Source organism: Ochotona princeps, chromosome X, assembly GCF_030435755.1.
Source record: "Ochotona princeps isolate mOchPri1 chromosome X, mOchPri1.hap1, whole genome shotgun sequence".
Classification (NCBI taxonomy): domain Eukaryota; kingdom Metazoa; phylum Chordata; class Mammalia; order Lagomorpha; family Ochotonidae; genus Ochotona; species Ochotona princeps.
The window spans coordinates 8,384,537-8,409,401 of NC_080865.1; the positions used below are offsets into that span (position 1 = coordinate 8,384,537).

Genomic DNA, 24,865 nt, shown 5'->3' on the forward strand with positions numbered 1-24,865 from the left:
ATGCTTTATTGCAGAGTTTGAAATATCCAAAGTAGAACAGTTGCAGATGGTATCACGATTCATCAGCATGGCCATGGGAATTTGCTGCTGAAATGCATTGATAATAAAGGCCAAATAGTTGGAGGACAAGGCAGCGCTACATTTGGGTGATCCAATTATACAACACTGTGGTCACTGATGAGGTATAGGATGACACGGGGGTGAGGAGATTGATGCCAGAGGCCTCGAAGACTACACACCAGGAGACAAGCATTGTAGTGCATAGGTTAAGCCACAGCCTCCAACGCCCTCATTCCAGATGAGTGCTAGTGCAAGATAAGTGTTCTGCTTCCAATCCAGTACTCTGATAATATGACTGAGAAAGCAGTAAAAGATGATCCAAGTCCTTAGGTCTTTGCCCCTTGTTCAGGTGACCTGGATGGAGTTCCAGGTTCTTGACCCTTGGAAGTGAACCAGTAGATGAAGATCTGTGTCTATGTCCCCTTCTGTCTATAACCCTGTCTTTCAAATAAAGAAATAAACCTTTACACACACACGGATAGAGAGAGACAGAGAGACAGAGACAGAGGGAGAGAGAACACAAGAGTAACGCAGGAACACGGAAAAGAAGAAAGCTGATATACTACCTGACAGCAGGCAATGTGAACAAACAAAAGGATGCAGGCACATGAAAGAACAAAGGGAAAGTAAACCTGTTAGGCACAAAAAGCAAGTTGAGATTGAGCAATTCTCAGAAAACAAGAAACATCCATTTAAGAAGATTATAAAGAAATAGTATCACAATGGAAGGAATTCAAAGAAAAAGAAAAAAAGTTGTGAAGATACGGACATTTCTTGACCAAAGAACCAGGATTCTACAAGGTCCAGATCTGAAGATACAGTATCAATCAGAAGGGTGAGAGGGTTGGAATGCTTGTGATGAGGAAGTCTACGTTGAACTTTTAAAAGGAAAATTTCTTCCTTGAAGGTGATGAAGAAACAATGAAAAGAGCTACAAACTCCATAACTAAATTTGTCCAAGAAAGAATAATGGAATGGTACAAGCAGAAATGAAGTAAATTAGGAAACGAGTCCATGTCATCTTCAGTACTATTGCATAATGACCGTGGGTATAATAATGATAGGTACAAAGTGACGAACTCAATATTGGGAATGAGAATTTCTACAAAACACCACGGTGATCATTAAGTGGACTAATGTTTAAAAGGAATCAAAGATTTGAAGGAAAGTTCTCATCATATTATTCACTTCCTATGATCTTAAATTTTAAAAATGAGAGAAAATATTTCAACAACACAATATACCTAACACAGAAAGCATGCTGGCAGGTTATAGGAACTAATGGAGCTATAACAGGTAGAGATTTTTTCAAGATCATTTACCCTAATTAGATGATATATGTGAACAACTAATCAAAAGAGAACATATATGCAAATAGGAATACCAATTGAATGATTCAATTTCCATTTATAATTCAGCTTAAATGAATAAAATTTTTTCAAACTGGAAATCACAACACAAGCATAAATAAAAGTCCATCAGAGCCCAGAAGATGCTGAGATAACTGAGAGCAGCAAACAGGTACAAATGAGTTAGCATCTGTGGGCTCACAGGAAGTACATCCTACAGTATTGAGATAGCCCACATTCCTGACTGAGAAGCAAGTATTTCTCATCCCAAGGGGAAAAAAAAAAAACCCACAGCAGATCAGGGAATGAAAGAAGACTGTTGCTTGACAACTAATGGCCCAATTTTCAAAAGCCAGGGCATTTCTGAAATAACTCAGAAAACAAAGAATGCTGATCTTGATGGGGGTTGGGGGGACAATACTCTACAATGCAGAATGAACTAGTCCCGAGGCAAGCAGGTTCTGAGAATGGCAAATGGAGGTAAGACTACTAAGTGCTTTTGAGATTTAAGTCATTAGAAGCACTGTTTTCCCTATACAATGCATGCAATGAGATATTAAGGTGTGTCCTAGACTACTTACACAAGTAGGTTGACTTCGGGTTGATTCAATAATCTTACTCAAAAACAATGCTAATGAAACAAACTATTGCTAAAGGCAACGACATGGATGAAATGCAAGGAAATGACGCCAAGTGAATGTTTCAATCTCAAAAGGATATATGTTTCATGGGACTGGCACTGTGCTGGAGTAAATAAAGCCACAGCCTGCAATGCTGGCATCCCATTTGGCCGGTTTGAGTCTCGGCTACACCACTTCCTATCCAGCTCCCTGCTAATGCACCTGGGAAAGCAACAGAGGATGGCCCAACTTCTTGGACCCCTGTACCCATGTGGGAGACGCAGATGAACCTCCTGGCTCCTGGCTTTAGCCTTGGCCCAGCCTTGGCTATTGCAGCCACCTGGAGAATGAGCCTGTGGATGGAAGATCCAGCTCTCTCTCTCTCTTTCTGTGTGTGTGTGTGTGTACAGCTAATGTTCTTTAAATAGAACTAGAATTTGAAAGTGTCAATAGACTAGGGACTGAAAGGCAAGAGACATAGGGGAGAACTCCCATTACATCCTTAGCATGGAGCAAGTGTCTGTTACAAAGAAGAGGCCTCAAAAATTGATGTGGTGAAAATGTAAATACAAGGTTTTAAGAAAAATCAACAGGAGTTCATATGAAAAGTCCTGTTAGCGAACACAGTAATAGTCTCTCAAACTGACAGAAAATTCTAATTCATTAACAAAGCAAGTATTTTTAAGGGAGACACAAATACGATATTCTCACTGTGCCCTGCACTAGCCAGATTGCATATATGGGGCCAGATAAGTCTTGTGGGCCTTGGTTTAGAAGAAACATAAATGAACTAGAGTGAAGCCCAAGTAATATAACTAAAATAGCTAAGTACCTGGAAATTTTGTATTATGAAGATCACTGGAAAGAATGCAACATATTCAGACTGGAAACTATTAGATTTGACAGGTAGAAGGAACATGTTAGATAATGATTCAAATGTAGGCCATCACATGACGAGAGTATTCAATACCTGACTGCAGATAGCATGGCATTTCCTAATCGACAGAGGACTTCCATGCTTGTGTGCTTACTCATCCAACATCTGAAAGACTGGCAAGCAGAAAAAGGGCTGATTTTCCTCTGTGTGGCCACAGGGATTGAAGACTACTGAGACAGATGTTGGCTCCAAACAAGAAAAGATCTTCAACCATTTTAATCTTTGTGACAGTGAGAAAGCAATGACTGAAGAAGGAAGAAGGTGCTACTAGACACAGCCACCACGCCTTCATTATCTAATTTAATCATGACCATATACCTGTGAGGTGGATGTTATTATCCCTCTTTTAAAGATGAGAGAACCAAAACCCAGACTTGCCCAAGACTGTAAAGCACCAGCTAGTCAAGTGTCTCAAATCTAGGCGGCTCCAGCCCAGAGCACCTGCTAATGACAACACACAGTGAGCTAGACTAGGTGGGAGACTGCCCTGGATCTAATCTAAAGTGGTAAGATTCCAGGATTCCTGAATGATAGGCCAGTTTGGATTTGAACCTCACTGCAGAGTCCTTCTGGAAGTAGCATGGCCCCTGATCTAGGGCCAATATTAACTTTCCAAGGTTCCTGGAAAGTAGAAGCAACAATTCAAGGCTCAAATACTGAAAATTGATGCAATGCATAGGTATTGCTTTTGGTCTTGCCAAAACTTGTAATCTACAGATCCATTAGAAAGCTAATGTCGTCCTAATTGAGTATCAAAAGTACCTGTGCTTGCAATGGGGGAATCTCAACTGAACTTGAACTGTGGTTATGCAACAAGGTGGAGGAATCCACCATGGTGGGAAGATTTGGGGAGGTGTGGGGAGAATCCCAGCACCTATGAAACTGTGTCACATAATACAATGTAATTAATGAATTAAAAATAATAAATAAATTTTTAAAATAAAATAAAAAAGTACCTGTGTATTAATTCCTATTCCAAACCCCACTCCTATTAACTGATGCAACAGATAATAAAAAATGCAAAAATCATTAGTTTCACAATTTGAATTAACAAGTTCTCCTAGCTCAAACAATATAAATTAAGATTCCTACCTCTAGGGAATTAGTATATGCACACACACACACACACACACACACACACACACATACGGGCCCAGCATGGTAGCCTGGTGGTTAAAGTCCTTGCCTTTCACGTGCCAGAATCCCATATGGGTGCCGGTTCATGTCCCAGCTGCTCCACTTCCCATCCAGCTCCCTGCCTGTGGCCTGGGAAAGCAGTCGAGGACGGCCCAAATCCTTAGGACCCTGTAGAAGCTCCTAGCTTCAGATTGGCTCAGCTCCAGCCGTTGTGGTCACTTGGGGAGTGAGCCATCGCAGAAGATCTTCCTCTCCATCTCTCCTCCTCTCTGTATATTTGACTTTCCAAATAAAAATAAATAAATCTTTAAAAAATAAAAAAACTTAATGGGTCACTATCTGGTATTTATGCTGCTATCATTAAAATCCAGCCTTCAACTAGAAAGCAAATTTGTGAAGTATAGGGCATCAGTGTAAGTACAAAACAACAAAAAAAATCAATGATCACCTCTATGGATCTCCTAACTTCTCTCAAATTCCTTGAATCAGGGTTCCTCAATTTCAGCACTAGTGACATCTTCGAACAGATACTGCTTCATTACGGGGGGGGGGGGGGGGGCTGGGCACTATATTTGGCAGCTTCCTTGGTCATTTCCTATTAGATGTCAATTTGATGTCCCAACATTTTGATTTCAAAAAATATATACCTATTGTCAAATGTTCTTATAGGGGAAAAACTGCCCCTAGTTAAGGACCACTACTATGGATCCTCTTTCACAGCTACCTTAAAGTCCTTTGAAATTGAACATATACAAAGCCTTGTAATTTTCAGTCACTGCTTACGAATACATGAATTCATGTATACAACATGCAATGATCAATTCACACTGGTAACCTGGATTCTCAATAGCTATAACTTTTCCAGTTACTTTATATTTAACATATATACAGTTATACATACTTTATCATAGTCACCCTTTATGTTGCAGAGCCTACTGATGTGTGTTTTTCAGAGCCAAAATAATGTTCTCATCCAAATGCTTAATTTTACAGCTAATATTTTAGATTAAGATTATGTTAGGGCCCGGCATGATAGCATAGTGGTTAAAGTCCTCGCCTTGCATGCCCAGGATCCCATATGGGCGCTGGTTCTAATCCCGGCAGCCCCGCTTCCCATCCAGCTCCCTGCTTGTGGCCTGAGAAAGCAATTGAGGATGGCCCAAAGCCTTGGGACCCTGCACCCGTGTGGGAGACCTGAAGGAAGTTCCTGGCTCCTAGCTTCGGATCAGCGCAGCACTGGCTGTTGGAATCACTTGGGGAGTGAATCATCGGACGGAAGATCTTCCTCTCTTTCTCTCTGTGTATCTGACTTTCCAATAAAAATAAAATAAATCTTAAAAAATAGATTTATGTTAGATTCCACAATATATTTCTTGAGTGTTAGCATCCAGGCTTTAATCTACTGATCAGAATTTTCTTTTTTTTTTTTTTAAAGATTTATTCATTTTATTACAGCCAGATATACACAGAGGAGGAGAGACAGAGAGGAAGATCTTCCGTCCGATGATTCACTCCCCAAGTCAGACACAATAGGCCAGTGCGCGCCGATCCAAAGCCGGGAACCTGGAACCTCTTCCGGGTCTCCCACGCGGGTGCAGTGTCCCAATGCATTGGGCCGTCCTCAACTGCCCTCCCAGGCCACAAGCAGGGAGCTGGACGGGAAGCGGAGCTGCCGGGATTAGAACCAGCGCCCATATGGGATCCCGGGGCTTTCAAGGCGAGGACTTTAGCCACTAGGCCACGCCGCCGGGCCCTACTGATTAGAATTTTCAATGCAAAACCCCTCGACCAGCTTACTCTCCCCCACCAAATGTCCATACCTTCTGTTACCCACCAAACTATGCACCTGTTCTGGCTCCCAATAACTAGGCCCTATACTCACTCACACATCTTTTAAAACAATTTTTATTGTGAAGGTAGACTTACAGAGAGAAGAAGAGGCAGAAAGATCTTCCATCTGTTGGTTCACTCCCCAAATGGCTGGAAGCGATAGAGCCAGGAGCCTCCTCCATGTCTCCCACACAGGTGTAGGGTCCCAAGGCTTTGAAGTATCCTCAACTGCTTTCCCAGGTCACAAGCAGGGAGCTGGATGGGAAGTGGAGCAGCCAGGACAGAAACCAAACCAACACCCATGTGGGATCACCACACTTGCAGGTGGAAGATTAGTCAATTGAGCCATTGTGCTGGACCCACTCACACACTTTATCACACGTCTTTTATCCACATGTTTTTGACAGAGGGCTATTCTTTCTCCTTGGACAAGTAGATCAGGAAAGAGCACTAATGAAAGCTCATCAGGCAAAGAACAGAATCAACCAAACATGAACAGGTTACTTGGTGTTTAATGTTACATAACCACAAAAAGAATTAAATACAACACACAGGATAGTAAGTATAACAGAAAAAAAAAAACACAACCACATGCTCATTGTCATTCATGTGTTAGTGGTGGAACATGCAGTAAGGGCATCTTGACTCCAGGTCTACATGGAAACTAGAGTTCAGAGCTACATTTACAGACTTGGGACCTAACGACCAGAAGAAATGACACTAATCTGATAATAGTGGTTGCCTCTGATGAGGAAGGTTCAAGAGGCATTTTCACACTTAATTCTAGACACTTCTAGAAATCATTCTTACACTGCTATGTCATTTATCAAGATGAACAAGTGTGTATTACTTAAGAAAAAAAAAGTAGTGAAGCCAGAAGAGTAGATGAAATCTTAGAGGCAGAGAATGTAAAAACAAACAAACAAACAAAGGCTAAGAGTCTGATGCCAGTAAATATGAACAAGGAAGCAAAAGTGATGGGAAAGCAGCAGGAGAGTCCAGCAGAAAGAGAAGTAGCCAAGGGAGGGTAGTTTCAGAAAGGAACTGAACAGTCAACAGAACCAAACAGGGAAATGGACAGAGAAAGAAGGTAACAGATCAGAATTTAGATTTTGAAGAGGCTTCTTAAAGATCCTAATCCTTTCCCTAGATCACACTGCTCAATATTTGAGGAAATTGAGGCCCAGAAATACCAAGTGGCTGATTTGACAGGTATTGGTAGTGAAATGACACAACAAAAGAAAGTGAAATTGTGCTTATGCATGGCCCCATGAACAGGTCCAGTAGAAAGGAAAACAGATGTCAATAGGCAACATTGGGTAAGCAGTATGGGACTGATGACAGCAGCACATCAAAAACCACAGATATTTTCCTCTGAGGTTTCAGAACTGGTTTCCTTTTGTGTTTGAGTTGTGACATTAGGAAGTCAGGGGAATCCCTCAGACATAGTACCTGGAGTTCCCCACAATTCTATCTTTGGCACCCTTCCCTTCTCTCAAAGTTTACCCTCCCCAAGGCTCCATTCACCATCCCTATTCCAGCCCAGACCTACCCCTAAACGTCATGCCCAAGGGATATGAACATCTCTATTTGGATATCTGACATACACTCAACCAAAATCACCATGCCCACAACTCTATTCCCATTCCAGCACTCAATGTCTCCATGGTAGGTACTACTCAATGAATGGTTTTAGGCCAGTTCATTAGAGATTACTTCTCACACCTTGTAAGCAAAATGACAATAAAGTTGGAGTCACAGCTGGTAGAACAGCCCAACCCAGTGAATCTTCAACTAATGGGTTACTGCTAAGCTGGAAAGCCTTCAATTATCCTGATTCACATCTATGCCACAGCAGACACACCGCAAGGCAACCCCTAATGACGCCCACCTCTCTGTGTTCACATTCTGGTCAAATACCCTTTTTCTGAATGTGGGTGGGAACTAATACTGGGGTCTAGCCGAGAGAATGTGACAAGGGTGATAGGATGTGAATTCAGTGACTAAGTGCATGTGTGTATATATCATCCATATATATGTGATCCCTTCTTGCTATCATGAGATTTTAATCCTTTCTGGCCTTGAAAGAGAAAACTGCTATGATGTAAACTGCCTGTGAAGAGAGGCACATGGAAGAGAACTTCAGGTGGCTCCTAACATTTGAAGACCTCAGTCCTATAACCGCACATGTGAACTCTACCAACTTAAAGGAGAATCCTGAGATGAGACCATGGTTCCCAGGCAACACTTTTGTCTACAATCTATGAGCCCCTGAGCAGAAGTTCCAGCCAAGCTATGAGACACCTAAACTACAGGAACTATGAAATAATAAACGTGTGTCTCTGTGAGTAGATATGCATGTGGTGATTTATGAGGCAGGTGCAGAAAACTAATACACCAAACAATATTTTATTAATTACTTGGATATAAAATTTATGAAGGATGTATAACAGTACTAAAATGAACAAGATAAACAATATATAAAAACTACATTAATGTTTAAGTAAAGGCATAGAGAGAAAGGTTCTTTAAGAAACTGGTACGGTGCTCACATCAGCAGTGCACATATTAACATAGGAAAGATACAGAGAAAATTAGCATGGCATTGTATAGAGGTGAATTGCACATTTGCAAAGCATGTCATATTTTTAATTAAGAAAGAGAGAGTGGCAGACAGTTAGAAATGGGCTCATTTCCAGTTTATAGTAAGACATAGCTATCAAAAGCCTACTACTGAGCAGTATTCCAGGGAGTAGACGCACACAGTTTCTTGATCCACTCCTCTTTGGACAGGTACCTGGGTTGTCTCCACATCTTTACTACCGTAGATTGTGCTGCTGTAAATACAGGATTATAGATCCCTTTCTCATATGCACATTTCATTTCCTTTAGATATGTCCCCAGAAGTGGCATAGCTGGGTCATATGGCAGATCAATTTTCAGTTCTCTTGGCACTCCCCATATTAACTTCCATAGTGGTTGTACTAGCCTACATTCCCACCAACAGTGAGGGAGGGTACGTTCCTTCCCACATCCATGCCAGCAGGTGTTGTTAGTGGAGTTCTGACTACTCAGCCACTAAAAAGAATAAATTCTACCATTTGCAACCAAATGGTTCCAACTAGAGACCATTATGTTCAATGAAATAAGTAAATCACAAAACAACAAATATCATATGTTCTCTCTGATACAAGGCAACCTTCAGGCAAAATACAAGATCAACAGCCTTTTCAATACTGTTGGTGCTACATCTCATGGGTTTTGATATTTTTACTTTCATTTCTTCAAAAAAATTTCTTATTAATTTCTTCACTGACTTATAGGTAGAGTCATTTCTTCAAAAAGTTTTTTTATTTTCTATTTCATTTCTTCAGTGACACATTAGCCATTCAGTAGCATGTTATTTAACTCCATGATGTTATAAATGTCCTATTTTTCTTCTTATTGTTGATTTTGTTTTATGGCTTTTCATTCAACAGGATGTACAGTAACTGTGTATAGAAACTATGATATCCAGATGTGAAGATACAATGCAGTATGCATTTCTACTACCAAATTAAAGATGGGTTCCCAATGAAACTGTAAATATCTCTTGACAACAGAGTGATGGACTCTCTACCATTATCCATACCTACAATGTCAGGATAAATTTAAAGAGCAGAATGACAGACTTAAGACTCTTTATGAAGGACCATCCTACTGTAATAAAAGGGAGGGAAGATGTGGGGGGGAGGGGGTTTGTGGGTGAAGGAAGGGAAATCCCAGAGCCTATGGAACTGTATCATAAAATAATAATAATTATAAAAAGAAACACCTATTTGAAAGCACATTAACAGACTATAGCATACAAAAGTCTCACTATACCATATGAACTGGCCAAATCAAATCAAATCTATATTTATTTGATACCTCTATTTAAAGCACTAGGAGAAACAGATGGAAAGAAGTAATATTCCTGCTACTCAAACATTTTCCACACTATTGGAGAGCTAAGATAAACACATAAAAAATGTTAACCTATAATAAAGAGTTTAAATAACAGCTTAAGACAACTACAGATAAGCTGTCATAAAGTGAACTTTACAATTCACCTGGCAACCAGTTAAAAATTATGACACCAGAAGCGGGAGTCCGGACAGGGACCTAAAACATTATTATTTTTACAATTATTTTTTACAATATGGTACAAAAGTGAGTACATTTGACATTAGGATCCAATCTCATGTTATGGAGCATGAACCCTCAAATTTCAAAACTGTAAGTTTAAAAAATTCAGAAAATCTGTGCTGCTTTATAGCCTTTTGTGATGATAGGCAACATTACATTTTACAGATGAGTGAAAACTGGGCCAAGACGGCTTAAGTAACTTGTTCGTGATTACAAATCAGTAAGCTAACTGCACTGGGAAGCAATATTTCTCTCAGTCTTACTAGGCTTATACAAAACATATTCACTTTCTACACTGCAGTGCTTTCCTTTGATTATCATGTGTTCACTGAAACAGTTTGAAATCTTGAAATCTTGCATCTTTTCTCTTTTTCTCCCTCCAAAGTTGACCAGTTGTCAAATCCTGTCATTTCTTGCTTTGTGATAGCTCTCTTCCTTTAAACCCCTAATATCAATATCTCACATTTTTCAGCAATCTCTCAACTCACCTCCCCCCCCATTCCAGTCTCTCCTCGTGTGTGTCCTGCCTAGCTCTCTCCTCAAAGCCCTCTGATTGCAACCCCCATTGCGTACAGTATGAAGTGCAGATCTCTTAGGTTTATAGCCAAAAGATGGATTCAGGTCCCATTTCACCATGGCCTAGCACTCTGATGTGGGGTGGAATATCTTACTTTTCTCCTCTATTAAATACAAGTAATGCCAACTGCCTCCTAAGTCCCGATTTTCCTGGGTCACTCTCTGTATTTAATTAGTATTTTACTTCACTCATAAAAGTGTCCTGGATTTTATTATAAATCACTTGGTCAATAAACGATTGTAACAAGGACTTAGACAATACATAAAAACAGAATAGGCTGGTATGATGTTTGTTTTTCTACTTCCCTCAAACGAATCTGACACCTGTTCTGGTTACATTCATATCTCTAACAGCTCCAGCTATGGAAGAACCCAACAGAATCTGATCTGCCTCTGATACCACTTTCTCACCTTTGTCTAACTCCAGAAGTATTAGACAGTGCTTTAGCATGCTAGCTTGGGTCGTGGTCATTTGTGCACAGATTTGAACTTAGAGATTGGCCTTTGGGAGGACAGAGTCTACTTCAGAGTCTTCTTAATCCCAAACATACCTAGTAATGATTTCCACACCATACTCACAAAATTACTTGACTTTAGAAAGAAGACAGAATGTTGGCCACAGAATTGTACTTCATTTATTCATTGGATATTTAGCCAAGCCTTCTGCTTTCATTCTCCTCTGAAATCATTTCACTTGCTCATTGGGATCACAACAAACGTATACAGCAATTCTAATAGAAATTTCCCCCTCTCACAAGTGGTCACCGCCCTGATTGTTTGAGATGGTGGTAGATGGTCTGAGAAATGTCTATATATATAATTATAGAATCAGGCTGCCCTGGACCCAGGATCTACCAAGATGACTGCATGATCTCAGAATATAACTCTACTACTGTATGCCTCAGCTCCTGTCTCCTATATGGTTATTGCAAAGAATAAAATAAACCAAACAATATAAAGAACTGAAAACAAACACAAGTTAGGCAGTAAGTAAATATTAGTTATCACTATTTATACTCCTCCTCAGCTTTAGTCAAATTAGAATCCCATGGAATGAGAAATATCAACAACATTCTCTCTACAGGGCAGTCATATAGAGCGTCTTGGCACACATAAAATCCATCCCACCCACAGCTCAGGGGCTTCTCTGCCTTTCTAGGATATCTGGTTTCTCTTCCCAATGCCTCTCTCTTTCATGCCTAGCCATCTTGAACAGCCAGGACACGAACTGCCACCCATATGGGACCCTGGAGCAGGCAAGTTGAAAATTTAGCCACTACGCTATCATGCTAGGCCCAGTGGGGTCATTTCTAAGATTCTGAAAAAAATCTTCCTTCCAGGTACTGGCACAGTGGCACAAAATGCTAATCCTCTGTCCTGTAGCCACAACATCCTATATTGACATCAGTTCATATCCTGGATGCTCCATCTCCCATCCAGCTCCTTGCTTGTGGCCTAGTAACACAGTGGAGAATGGCCCAAGACCTTGGCCCTACACCCATGTGGGAGATCTGGAAGAAGCTCCTGGCTCCTAGCTTCAGATCAGAAGATATCTGGCAATTACAAATCATTTGGGGAGTGTCCGGCGTGGTGGCCTAATGGCTAAAGTCCTCACCTTGAATGCACCGGCATCCCATATGGGCACCAGTTCCAATCTCGGCGGCCCCACTTCCCATCCAGCTCCCTGCTTGTGGCCTGGGAAAGCAGTCAAGGATGACCCAAAGCCTTGGGACCCTGCACCCATGTGGGAAACCCGGAGGAAGCTCCTGGCTCCTGGCTTCAGATCAGCTCACCTCCAGCCGTTGCAGTCACTTGGGGAGTGAATCATCGGACAGAAGATCTTCCTCTCTCTCTTCCTCTCTGTATATCTGACTTTGCAATAAAAATAAATAAATCTTTAAAAAAATAACTTGCACTTCCATTTAAAAAATATCATTTTGAGAGTGAACAGCAGATGGAAGATTCTCTCTCTCTCTCTCTCTCTCTCTCTCTCTCTCTCTCCCTGTCTCCCCTTCTCTCTGTAACTACGTCTTTCAAAAAAAATTTTTTTATAAAAAGGTACTCTTACAAAATCTTTCCTTTCTGGTCCTCCAAGCATAATCCCAAGCCATACTCTAGTGTTCTGTTTCCCACAACCAGAAAACACTCACAAAAGCTGTGCTTCTATTCCCATCTACAGTCTCAAATCGTTTAGCCTTCATCTTGTTTCACAATCATTCCATCACTCCAATCTTAACCACCTGCCTTGATTATGCACATTTCTCTATTAATATCCTAGAACAAAACCTATCTTGCTTCTTAATCCATTGCTAAGCTTTCTACCTTTCATCTCCTAGAGACTATTTCAAATATTAGCGAGCTGAGGTGAGTTACCACAAGGCAATGACTGTCATCTCCGAATGCCTGCAAATGGTTAAAGGAATTCATTATAACAAATCAAGAGGACATTCAAAGGTAGTTACTTAGCCCAGCAGCTAACATACCTGTCAGGATGCTAGTGTCATACATCAGAGAACCTCACACTAATTCCTAGACCTAGCTCCTGCTGCTGCAGACCCTGGAAGGCAGTGATGATGGCTCAAGTCATTGAATTCCTACGACCCACAGGGAAGATGAGCTCCTGCCTCCTGATCATGGCTGGGGCAGGCCTCAGCTGTTGGAGGCATTTGGAGAGTAAATCAACTAATGAGGGAGCTCTATTCATCTCTCTCTCTCCCTCTCTCACAAATAAAATAAAAATGTAGAAGACATTCCTCTGACTTCATGCATTATTGGCAGAAACCCTCTTTTGGGGGGAGTGGGCTAAAACGAACTTGAAGGATTTGAAGATTCAACTTGACCAAATTGTTATAATGTAAACAGTATGCAACTTATACCTTCTTTACTTCAAATATAAGATTGTACCTACATTTTTGCTCAGGCCTTTAAGCAAGAATCTCAAGAAATTGTCACCTAACAATAGGATAATTTTGGTTGACATCAATTGACTATTCCAAAATAGTTAATAGAGAGGATTTTGAATGCTGGCAACACAAGTAAATGATAAGTGGTTGAAGTAACAGATGTGCCAATTACTCTGTTCTGATCATCACACAGTGTGCACATGTATCAAAATATCATGCTGTACCCTATAAATACGCACAATAACTACATGTCTTTTTTATTTAAAAAGGAATTTAGCCTAGCACTCACTCACCGACTTGTAACATTTAAACAAGTTCAACAGGAAAAAAGTTATTACTCCTGACACTGAAACGCTTACTTTTTAAATTGTGTTCTAGAATATAACTACCATACTTATTAGAGAACCCAGAGATTAAAATTAATGACATAATATAACAGTTCCACCAAAAGACAAACCACAATGTACCTATTTTGATCTTTTTTTTTCATTTTTTAACATTTTTAAAATTTGGTGAGAAAATCTTCCATCCACTGGTTCACTGCACAAATGGCTGCAATGGTTCAGGCCAGGCAAGGCCAAAACCAGGAGCTTCTTCCAAGTCTCTTACGTGGATAAAGTTGGGCAATGCTCCCCTGCTTTACTAGGCCATTAACAGGGAGCCAGAATGAAAGTGGAGCAGCCTTTATATGAACTGGCAGCCCATATGGGATGCCAGTACTGCTGGCAGTGACTTAACCCACAGTGCCAGCCCCAACCTTCTTTACTTTCTTAGCAGTGAATTTTTTAACAATGCAACATTGTCCTCAAAGCCCTCCAGCCATGATTCTTTGATAGCTGTTAGAGACCCTTGGTCTTCCCAGAGGCAGTCTCCTGTGCTTTCACCACTACTGCTACAAAGAGGGCTCTTCAGCCAGCACTGTGGCATAGCCAGTAAAGCCACTATCTGAGATCCTGGTATTCCATAGGCATACTGGTTTATGTCCAACCTGCTCCACTTCTTATCAAGCTCCCTGTTAATAAGTCTGGGAAAGCAGCAAAACATGGTCCAAGTACTCAGGCCCCTGCAGCTTACGCGGAAGACTGGATGAATCTCTGGTTCCTGACTTTGGCCTGGTCCAGCCCTTCCCACTGCAGCCATGTGGGGCAGTGAACCAATAACATGGAAAATTCTCTCTCTCATTCTCCTTCCCTCTCCCTAACTCCATCTTTCAAAGAAAGAAATATTTGAACTAAAAAAAAAAAAAAAAGGACACTTGAAAAAATTTGTGGACGGCAATGGTCTAGGTGAGAGGCCAGTCAGAATGTCTAGATCAGACAGCATGGATTCAACATTCACCTGTAGTCTCAATTGTAGCTTCCTGCTGATGAAGATCCTGGGAGGCAGTGGTGAGGGTTCAACTAACGGGGCTCCTGCCACTCATGTGAGAGACCTGGACTGAATTCTTAGGTGTTGGCTATGGTCCCGCACCCACTGAGGATATTTTGGGAGTGAACCAGCAGATCAGAGATAGTTCAGCGTATGAGTGTATGTCTCTCTGCCTCTCAAATAAACCATTTAAAGTTTGTGGAAAATGAGACTCCAAAGGTAAGTTTGGGAGGCAGCATTTAGCCTAGCAGTTAAGAAGGCTGCACCAGAATGCCTTTGTTCAATTCCTTGCTCCAGCTCCTTCTTCCAGCTTCTGTTCAATGGAACTGCTGGACAGCAGACCTTGGGAGGACTTGGTGATGGTTAAATAACTGGGTGCCTGCAACCAGCTTGGGAGATATGGAGAATGCTCTGGCTTCCGCTCTGGTCCCAAAAGTGATCCATCTGATAGGACCACTTTCTCTCCTTCTCTCAAGTAAATAAAATGAATAACAAAAAACTTCATGTAAAACACGTATTATGTAAAAGCATAAGAATCATCTTTCCAGGGCCAGCACCACAACCTATCAGGTTAAGATGCTGCTTGTGGCACCAGCACCCCATAGGGGCACCAGTTCAAATCCCAGCTGCTCCACTTCTCATCCAACTAACTGCTAATGTGCCTGGAAAAGCAGCAGGGGACCCCCTACAACCAAATGGGAAACCAGGATGAGGCTTCTGGCTCCTGGCTTTTGTCTGACCTAGCTGCAGTCATTGGGGCCTTTGGGAAGTGAACCACAGGAAAAAAGACCTCTCTATATTTCCCTCCCCCTCTCTGCCTTTGAAATAAATAAATCCTTATAAAAACAACAAATAGAAAATTTAAAAGTCATCTTTCTACCAACATAAACGTATGTTTTGTTTTCCATGAGCTTTTTGAAATTTTCTCATATATATCTTGTTTATTGGTATAAAATAATAATGGCAAAATATGGCTTTTATTCAAATTTTAAGATATTGTAAACAAGTCGACATAATGCAGAGGTATCAAATGAAAATTTTAAACCCTAACTCTACCACTTCTAATCTCCAAGGTAACTGAGCAATATTTCTAAGGCATCATTCCAGAAATTTTCTGAGCACATGTAAGTATATACAGATACAAACCTTTATATCTAGGCTATAAAACCTCCCTTCTTTGTTAAACAAATGGGATCTTATACTACATGCTATTCTGTACCTTTTTTTCACTTAAAAATATATCCTGAGCATCCTCCCCGTCACTATATATAGATCAACTTCATTGCTTCTAATGAAATGGACATCATTTCACAATGCATACATACATACCTTAATTCACAAAACCAGTCTTTCACGCTAGACATTAAGATTATTAATAATGAAAAGATGGCAACAATGAGGCTACCACCATCCCTGGAACAAGTGATCATTGTACATTTCCTGTTCAGAACAAATTAACTAGGACAAATGGTATTAACATTTTACATTTCGATGCGAATTTCCAAGCTGTCCTCACAATGGACTCTACCAATCTACATTCCCATTAAACAGTGCACAGAGGTGGGATTTTAAGCCAATCAAGAAATCTGAAGTTCCTGCAGCTCAAATAGAGAATCAAACATTTAACACAAGCATAGGGAAAGCACTGATCCTTTTGTTACATCCTTTAACAGTGGAGAAAACCACGCACCACAATTGTGGGAGCCACACCCTGCTGTAACCAGCTGTGCCCTCATCCAAATGCAAATTCAAAGGGTGCTACCCCTCAGTGTTAATCCAGCTCTTAAATCATGAATTCCTTAGATTCAGAGATTTAGTGAATGGATTCAGCATGAAAGAGCAACACCACCCATAATTATCTCTCACACCAGAAGTGCTACATAATGGTATGATACAAGGTAGTTTCCACTGACCTATAATTAGTTGAAAGCATTGGCAAGGGAGACACACTTTGAATGGGTAAGAACTCAGCATATTCATGTCATAGGACAATCTAATGAAGAGATTTAGCTAGTTTAATGGAGCATTAGCAGGGGGTGCGGGGTGGGTTTCCTAGCGACAGTGAACGCCTGTAAGCATCGCTGCATAGAATTTAATGAATCACTTCTAGAATAACATCGGTTTAATATTTTATGCAAAGTCCTTTGGCATAGCTCATCTCATTTCCTCTGGTAGTAAGGGCAGGCAGTTAGGATTTACTGAACAAAGATTTGATGAGCACGTACTACACAATGGACACTGTCGGCCAGTTACTTAGCACGTGAAAACAAATGAGGCGCTGCCTGCTCATCTGCTGCTCACCTTGCCATATCCAAGCTATCAGCAAGGTCTTCACACTACCAAGTTAGGTGGCAGGGCCTACAAGGTACTGTGTGGGACCTGCCCCCTCCCCATTCTTCCAGTTTCATTCTGTGCCCCTCTGTGGTCCAATCACATTCTTTCCCATCCTGGGAAAGAATCCATGTTGTTTCTAGCTCAGGGATTTCCACTTCATTCCCTCCACCTGAGATACCCTGTCCTCAACTCAGCCTGGGTAACACCTAGCTATTTTGCAGAGCTCAGGTAAATTTGTCACTTCCACTCAGATTCCTCTTAACGCTATATGATATGTCTATTATTCTTTCTCACAGGACTTCACTTTAAAAAAAAAAAATTTATGGGCCCGGCAGCATGGCCTAGTGGCTAAAGTCCTCACCTTGAACGCACCAGGATCCCATATGAGCGCCGGTTCTAATCCCGGCAGCTCCACTTCCCATCCAGCTCCCTGCTTGTGGTCTGGGAAAGCAGTCGAGGATGGCCCAATGCTTTGGGATCCTGCACCCATGTGGGAGACCCGGAGGAGGTTCCTGGTTCCGGCTTTGGATCAGCACAGCACCAGCTGTTGCGGCTCACTTGGGGAGTGAATCATCGGACGGAAGATCTTCCTCTCTGTCTCTCCTCCTCTCTGTATATCTGACTTTGCATTAAAAATAAACAAATCTTTTAAAAAAAGATTTATTTTATTTGTAATTGAAATAATGGGGGAGAACAGAGAGGGAAATTGATCTTTCATCTGCTGGTCATTCCTCAAATGGCCATAAGGGTCAGAACTGAGCTGATCTGGAGCCAGGAGCCAGGAGCTTCCCCCCAGCCTACTCATTTTGGTGGAGGAGCTCAAGGACTTGGGCCATCCTTTGCTGCTTTCCCAGGCTATTAGTAGAGAGCCAGATCAAAAGTGGAGCAGCCAGAATATAAGCAGGTGCCCATACAAGATGTCAACATGACAGGTGGAGGAACCACCATGCTGGCCCCAGGACTTCACTTTCCAAGCACTGATAATGCTTTATTTAAAAAAAAAATGTGTGTGTCTGTTTTCACTTCAATGGCCCCACAAGACTGTGGCGTTTAGGAAGCCAGAGACCATCCTGAGTCTGTGTTTGCTGAGCCAACCCAGCACCCATCCAACATAGTGCCTGGCACACGGCACTGTGCCAGGATAACAGAACTGAACAAAATTCAGCCAATGCCCTTCATGGTTATAAAACAGAGAAAGGAAAAGCTAATTTGATTTGGGGGCAGGGGGTGTGAAGGGGAAGGCTTCAGGAAAAGCTGATGGCTCAAAGCACAAAGGTATTTCCAAAAGTTTATAGGGAAGTGAAAGTAAAACGCAAGCTTACTTTGATATCAGAAAAAAAAAAAAAAAACTGAAACCCGTGCATACAGAGAGACTTCAAAAAGTTCAGAGAAAAAAGATTTCAGGAAAAGTTGATGGCCCAAAGAACAAAGATATTTCTAATAGTTTGTGGAGAAGTGGAAGTAAAATGCAAGCTTATTTTGGTACCAAAAAACTTGAAATCCAAGCATGCAGAGGGACTTCAAAAAAGTTTACAGAAACACAGAAACTGCATATTATGAATAAACAAGTTTGCATGGATTTTCAAACTTTTGTACCAAAATAGTTACCTGTTAATTCCATTTTCCACAAACTTTCTGAAGGCCCCTCAAGCTATTTTCCAAAGATGTCGTTTACTGAAATGATTTAGGCTGCCAAAGACAAAGTGCAAGTGGGGGAGAGCGGGGAAGGTACAGGCCCTTCCGGACCGGGGCTTTCATATCTAGATACCTGGCAGTACAATTGTTCAATACAGAGAAATGTAAGAGGGGCAGGTTCTGTTATTACAGCACCCAAGGAAAACACATCCTTGATAGAGCTGGAAATTTGGACGGCAGGGACCCTCCCGCCCATCTGCCACTCATGAGTCTCAAGCTAAATCAGAAAGATCATTATTTCAACCTGGGAACATTTTGTGCTGAATTACAGTCAGTTACAAGTCATGCTAGACCAAAGGGAGGGCGATGGAAGAACCAGGAAACTCGCTACCAAGGGAGCCAAGGCATTCTCTACTTCTCAACCTTGTTTTTGTTTTTTCCTGAAGATGTGCTTATTTTGGGAAGTAACAGTAGGCAGAAAAAAGAAAAAAAAAATCGATGTCCAGAGTATGTCACATGCCACATATATTAGTCAGCTTTTTGTTACTTTAGCTAAGATTCCCGAGAGGAGATTCTAGCAAGGGAAAAAAGTTTATCTTGGCTTGCAGTTTGGAGGGTCATGGTTGGGGATCAGGCTGCCCCATTTCATCTGGCATCCAGTGGAGCTTGGCCATGGCAGAGTGGGTATGGAGAAACAATCACAGGGCGAGCCAGGAAACAGAGAAGCTAGACTGAACTTGTCTAAATAACCAACCCTCTCACCAGGACTCCCTTCTGAGGGAAGCCCCCAGTGACCTAAAGACTTCCCACTAAGCCTATCTCAAGTCTCTAACCTTAATCCATCACCCCCTGACATTCAGACTTCAGAGTTTAAACATCAATTTGAGGTGCCAAGTCAAGCTCAATCCATAATACCTGATAATTTCTAGTTCATCTCTACTGGATAGTCTATCTTGGCTTTATTTCGCATTTCTCGGTGTTGTAATTTCTGTATTTCTCTATGTTCCTCATGGAAATCATTAGGAGAGGAATGCTAAATAAATACAATAAAATGTCACCTAATGCCAGAATGGTATTAGACTGGGAAGCATCCAAACATGCGATTACTAAGGGAGCTACCTCAACCTATTAACTCCGCAGCCACTTCTTCGGTCTGACACCAGCTCAAACCGGGGACATTCACAGGAGGGAGGAAGAATCAGAAAAAGAATCTGACGTTTGTCGCTGCCAACCGTGAAAATTTCTAGTCCCGCCTCCCTTCACTACTGACACACAAGAACAGCTTTACATGAAACAGGAAGCTCTGAATCATAATTCTGGTTAAGGCATAACAACCTACAGTTTATTTCAGAAACGCTAACAAAGTGACAAGAAGTTAAAAAGAAAAAAAAAAAACAGAAGTTCTAATGAAAGAACAGAGAACAGTTCTTTGAGGAGGAAAAAAAAAAGAGGTCAACTTTTCACAGTACCAGTGAAGCAGAACAGGGAAAGACAAGTAGTTAGCACAAACTTATAAAATACCGATGCTAGAGAGGCAGTACAATGCAGTAGGGCCAAAGTAGACAGAATGACGAAGTGCAAGCTGGGCTAGTCAGGGTGCTAGGGACCACGTGACAGCTATGTGGCCTGAAAGACCTATCACTGGAGCTCCTTTTGCAAGCCTGCAGATTCGAGCAGATCACTTTCTCCCTGGTTTAAAATCATCTCTAACATTTCTCAGTTTGCATTTTCTACCACAATGGTACAGTGCAAGCAGCTGCACTGAGCCAGGCATTTTCAACTCTATCTCATTCTCATCTAAAAGCCTGTGAGGTAAATATTTACATATTCTTCTGACTATTACAATAAGAAGGGCCAGCATTTGCCAGTGCTTCGCGAAGTGCCAGGCTGTGTTCAAAGGGCTACACAGGTGTGTTGTAACTCATCGCCTCCTCCCCATCCTCCTATGAGTAGGTATTATTGCTAACCTCATTTCACAGGTGAAGAGGGTGAGGTACAAAGAGATTAAGCAAGTTGTCCAAAGTCACATGACCAGCAGTCACAGCCCCAGCTTCTAAGGGCCCAGAGACTACACTCACACTTGGCTCCAGATGAAACAATTGAGACTTTGGGAGTTTAGGCAAATTTGCTGCCAAATGGCAGAGCTGGGTTCAGACTCACATGGATCAAATCCCAAGCACTGTGCATCTGCCCCGAGCTGTGTGTTTGGGAAACAATGGTTCGCTCTTAGAGAAAAATTTTCTGAACGATTGTTTTTGTTTACCACCTACTCATTGTTTTCCACCAGAATCCATCTCCCAACTATTCCACAACCCCCGGAGAAGTTGTGGAAAGGCAGTGGATGAAGAGACACAAATCAATCAGTTCTTTTTAATTTTTTTTAAAATGTTCATTTCTGTATTTATTTGACCAAAAGCTCATTTCTTGAGTACCTGCCATAGGGAGGCACTGCCTGATTGAGAAAATGTGGAGGGCTCCACTTTCTTATGCATTAACAAGGACTGGACGTATTTGTGGGCTCCACAATGACATTTCACCACAGGCATACAGTGTGTACTCTTTGAAACAGGGCACAGTATTTCCCCCTTCTTTGACTTTACAACTGCAGGCTTGGAGCTTCTTTCTATTTGCTCATACAGTGTACACAATGTTACGGGCACCTGTAGTCTCCCCACCACGCTGGCTCACACTAGGAACATGAGTTTATCCGTGTTCCCATGGCTGGCTTATCTGACTTCACGCAAATTCCTCCAGTTCCTCCGCTTCTTGACTCCTACTATTTTCATCGGAGGGTCAGGTATGTTACTAACACTTGGGTCAGCAGTCAGAACCAGGCATTTTTTTAAGTAGTTATGGTCCAATTACCAAGCCACATGGCTCCCCAGATTGACACCCAGATCGAAGCTCAGTCATCAATGCCCTGACTGTCTTGTGACACCCTCTCTTGGCCCACCATTTCATAGTTAGCCCAATCACTGCAGTGCTTACATAGACTGTACTGTGTGCTTTTAAAAATAATCTGCAAGGCACTTGGAAACCCATAATTCCTTGGGATTCAAAGCCAGCAGGCAAGTTTCTCATTACAACTCTATTTGTTTAAAAGATTTATTTATTTTTATTGAAAAGGCAGATATACAGAGAGGAGGAGAGACAGAGAGGAAGATCTGTCCGATGGTTCACTCTCCAAGTGGCCACAACGGCTGGAACTGAGCCAATCCAAAGCCAGGAGCCAGGAGCCAGGAGCTTCCTCCAGGCCTCCCACATGGGTGCAGGGTCCCAAAGCTTTGGGCTGTTCTCAACTGCTTTCCCAGGCCACAAGCAGGGAGCTGGATGGGAAGTGGGGCATCTAGGATCAGAACCGGTGCCCATATGGGATCCCAGCACATTCAAGGCGAGGACTTTAGCCGCTAAGCAATCACACTGGGCCCACAACTCTATTTTATTACCAATTTTCTTCTGCCTGATTTTCACATGTTACCCTGACATACCTCACCTCACCTTGATTACATAACCTATACATTAGATACAGTGTGATTTCCTTTTTTTGTTTTTGTTTTTGGCACAATCTCCTTGTCCCCAAATTCAAGCCCAGGAGACTTGTTGAGGTCCAAAAGGAGAGAAAAAAGCAACAATTACAAGAGTTCTTAAGAAACCACTGAGAGGGCCCAGCGGGACGGCCTACCAGCTAAAGTCCTCACCTTGCAGGAGGCAGGATCCCATACAGGTGCCAATTCTAATCCCGGCAGCTCCACTTCCCATCCAGCTCCCTGCTCGTGGCCTGGGAAAGCAGTTGAGGATGGCCCAAAGTCTTGGGACCCTGTACCCATGCAGGAGACCCAGAAGAGGCTCCAGGCTCCTGGCTTTGGCTCAGCAAAGCTCTGACCATTGAAGCTACTTGCAGTGTGAATCAGTGGATGGAAGACCTTTCTGTCTCTCCTTCTCTCTGTATTTCTGACTTTCCAATAAAAAATAAAATCTTTAAAAAAAAAAAAAAGAAACCATTGAGAGAAAAAAAATTGCTCTAACCAAGCCCTCAGAAGCCTGGTTTCCTTTGTTGTTCTTATGGTTATTTTTAAGCATCAGTTTTAATTTGTTTAATTTTTATGTGTGTGGGGGGGGAGAGGGAGGAAGGAAGGAAGAAAGAAGGAAAGAAAGAAACAAGGAAACAATGTTCTCATCTACTGGTTCATTTCCCATAATGCCTTGGAGGCTGGGAACAAAGAGCCCAATCCAGTCCCTCACGTGGGTGACATGAACTCAATCACTTGAGCCATGACTGCAGCCTCCCAGGGTCCGCATTAGCAGGACGTTGGAGTCAGGAGCCAGCAGTGGGCACCATACTCAGGTTCTGTGGTATTTTTTTAAAAAGAGGCAAAAGGGGACAGAGAGGCGCTGAAACAGTTGGAGGCACTCTTTCTAAACACACTAACCTATTTAGCATATAATTTTTTAATCTTGATTTCTGGTTATAAAAGTAATGCACACTCAATGTATAAGATGGAGAAAAGTACACAAAGGAAAAAAATCAAGTGTGTACTATCATCTGAAAATTGTCATGGCAAAACTGAGGGGCCAGCTTAAAGACATAGCAGGTAGGGCCTGGCGGTGTGGCCTAGCGGCTGAAGTCCTCGCCTTGAAAGCCCCGGGATCCCATATGGGCGCCGGTTCTAATCCCGGCAGCTCCACTTCCCATCCAGCTCCCTGCTTGTGGCCTGGGAAAGCAGTCGAGGACGGCCCAATGCTTTGGGACACTGCACCCGCGTGGGAGACCCAGAAGAGGTTCCTGGTTCCCGGCTTCAGATTGGCGTGCACCGGCCCGTTGCGGCTCACTTGGGGAGTGAATCATCGGACGGAAGATCTTCCTCTCTGTCTCTCCTCCTCTGTGTATATCTGGCTATAATAAAATGAATAAATCTTTTTTTTTTAAAAAAAGACATAGCAGGTAAAGCCACTGCCTGTGATACCAGCATCCTGTATAGGTACTGGTTCATGTTCCAGCAGCCCCACTTCCCTTTCAGCTCCCTGCTTGTGTCCTGCGAAAGCGGTGGAGAATGGCCCAAATCCTTGCACCCCTGAAACCCATGTGGGAGCCCCAGAATGAAGCTCCTGGCTTTGGCCTAGTCCAGCCATGGCCTGTTGCAGCCATCTGGGAAGGAACCAGTAAATGGAAAGCTCGGTTGCTCTCTCTATAACTGAATTTCAAATGAATAAATCTTTAAAAAAAAAACAGATCAGTTTCTTCCACGTTGAATTTATCTTCAAATCTACAACAGTTGATATGACATGTAAACAGAGAGATACATTAGCTCACACCTGAAATAAAAAGAGCAGGAATAATCCCATACTTTTCCTTCACCATGTGAAGATTTTCTACATTAGTCTGGATTTTTAATGGCCACATATTATAATTTGCAGACCTGCCATAATTTACTTACATTCCTACAAGTACAACTCCCATATGGAAACTATGTCACCACTTCGTAAGTATAAATGCTTTATACTATAGAAAGCTGTCTACATAGATTTGATATTTTCTTAAGAAATGACATTTCTTAAATTAACAAGTAATCTACGCCATGTAGAGCAAAATGGAAAAAACATAAATGAGTGAAAAGAAAGTATAATACACGTCTTAAAAACACCTTTGTGTATACGCTGTAAGACTTGTTTTATATTATACACACATAAACACGTCTGTTAAAATAGGAATAGTTTATGAATCATTTTTAAATAGCAATAATAATAGTTACCATGCATTGAATACTTACCACATGCCAGACACTGTGACTTTCTCCTGTAGCCCCCTCAACAACTACTCAGGGGATTCCAAACTTGTCTACACACTGCAATCAGCAGGGCAGTTTCAAAAACTTCAATAGCTGCATTCCATCTCAGCAGAGACTCAGACCCAATTGCACTGGGTGAGTCCTTAGCTTGGGGAGTTTTAAA

General features: G+C 41.9%; 1 protein-coding gene and 1 non-coding gene across 3 annotated transcripts in view; one reads left to right on the plus strand and one right to left on the minus strand.

Moving 5' to 3' along the window:
• Nucleotides 1-24,865, minus strand: part of CLCN5 (chloride voltage-gated channel 5) — a 160,253-nt gene that overhangs the window by 126,142 nt on the left and 9,246 nt on the right. The window lies entirely within an intron of this gene.
• On the plus strand, nt 8,478-8,583 carry LOC118760451 (U6 spliceosomal RNA). Its single transcript, XR_004996792.2, has one exon. It is a non-coding gene; the product is annotated as a U6 spliceosomal RNA (small nuclear RNA).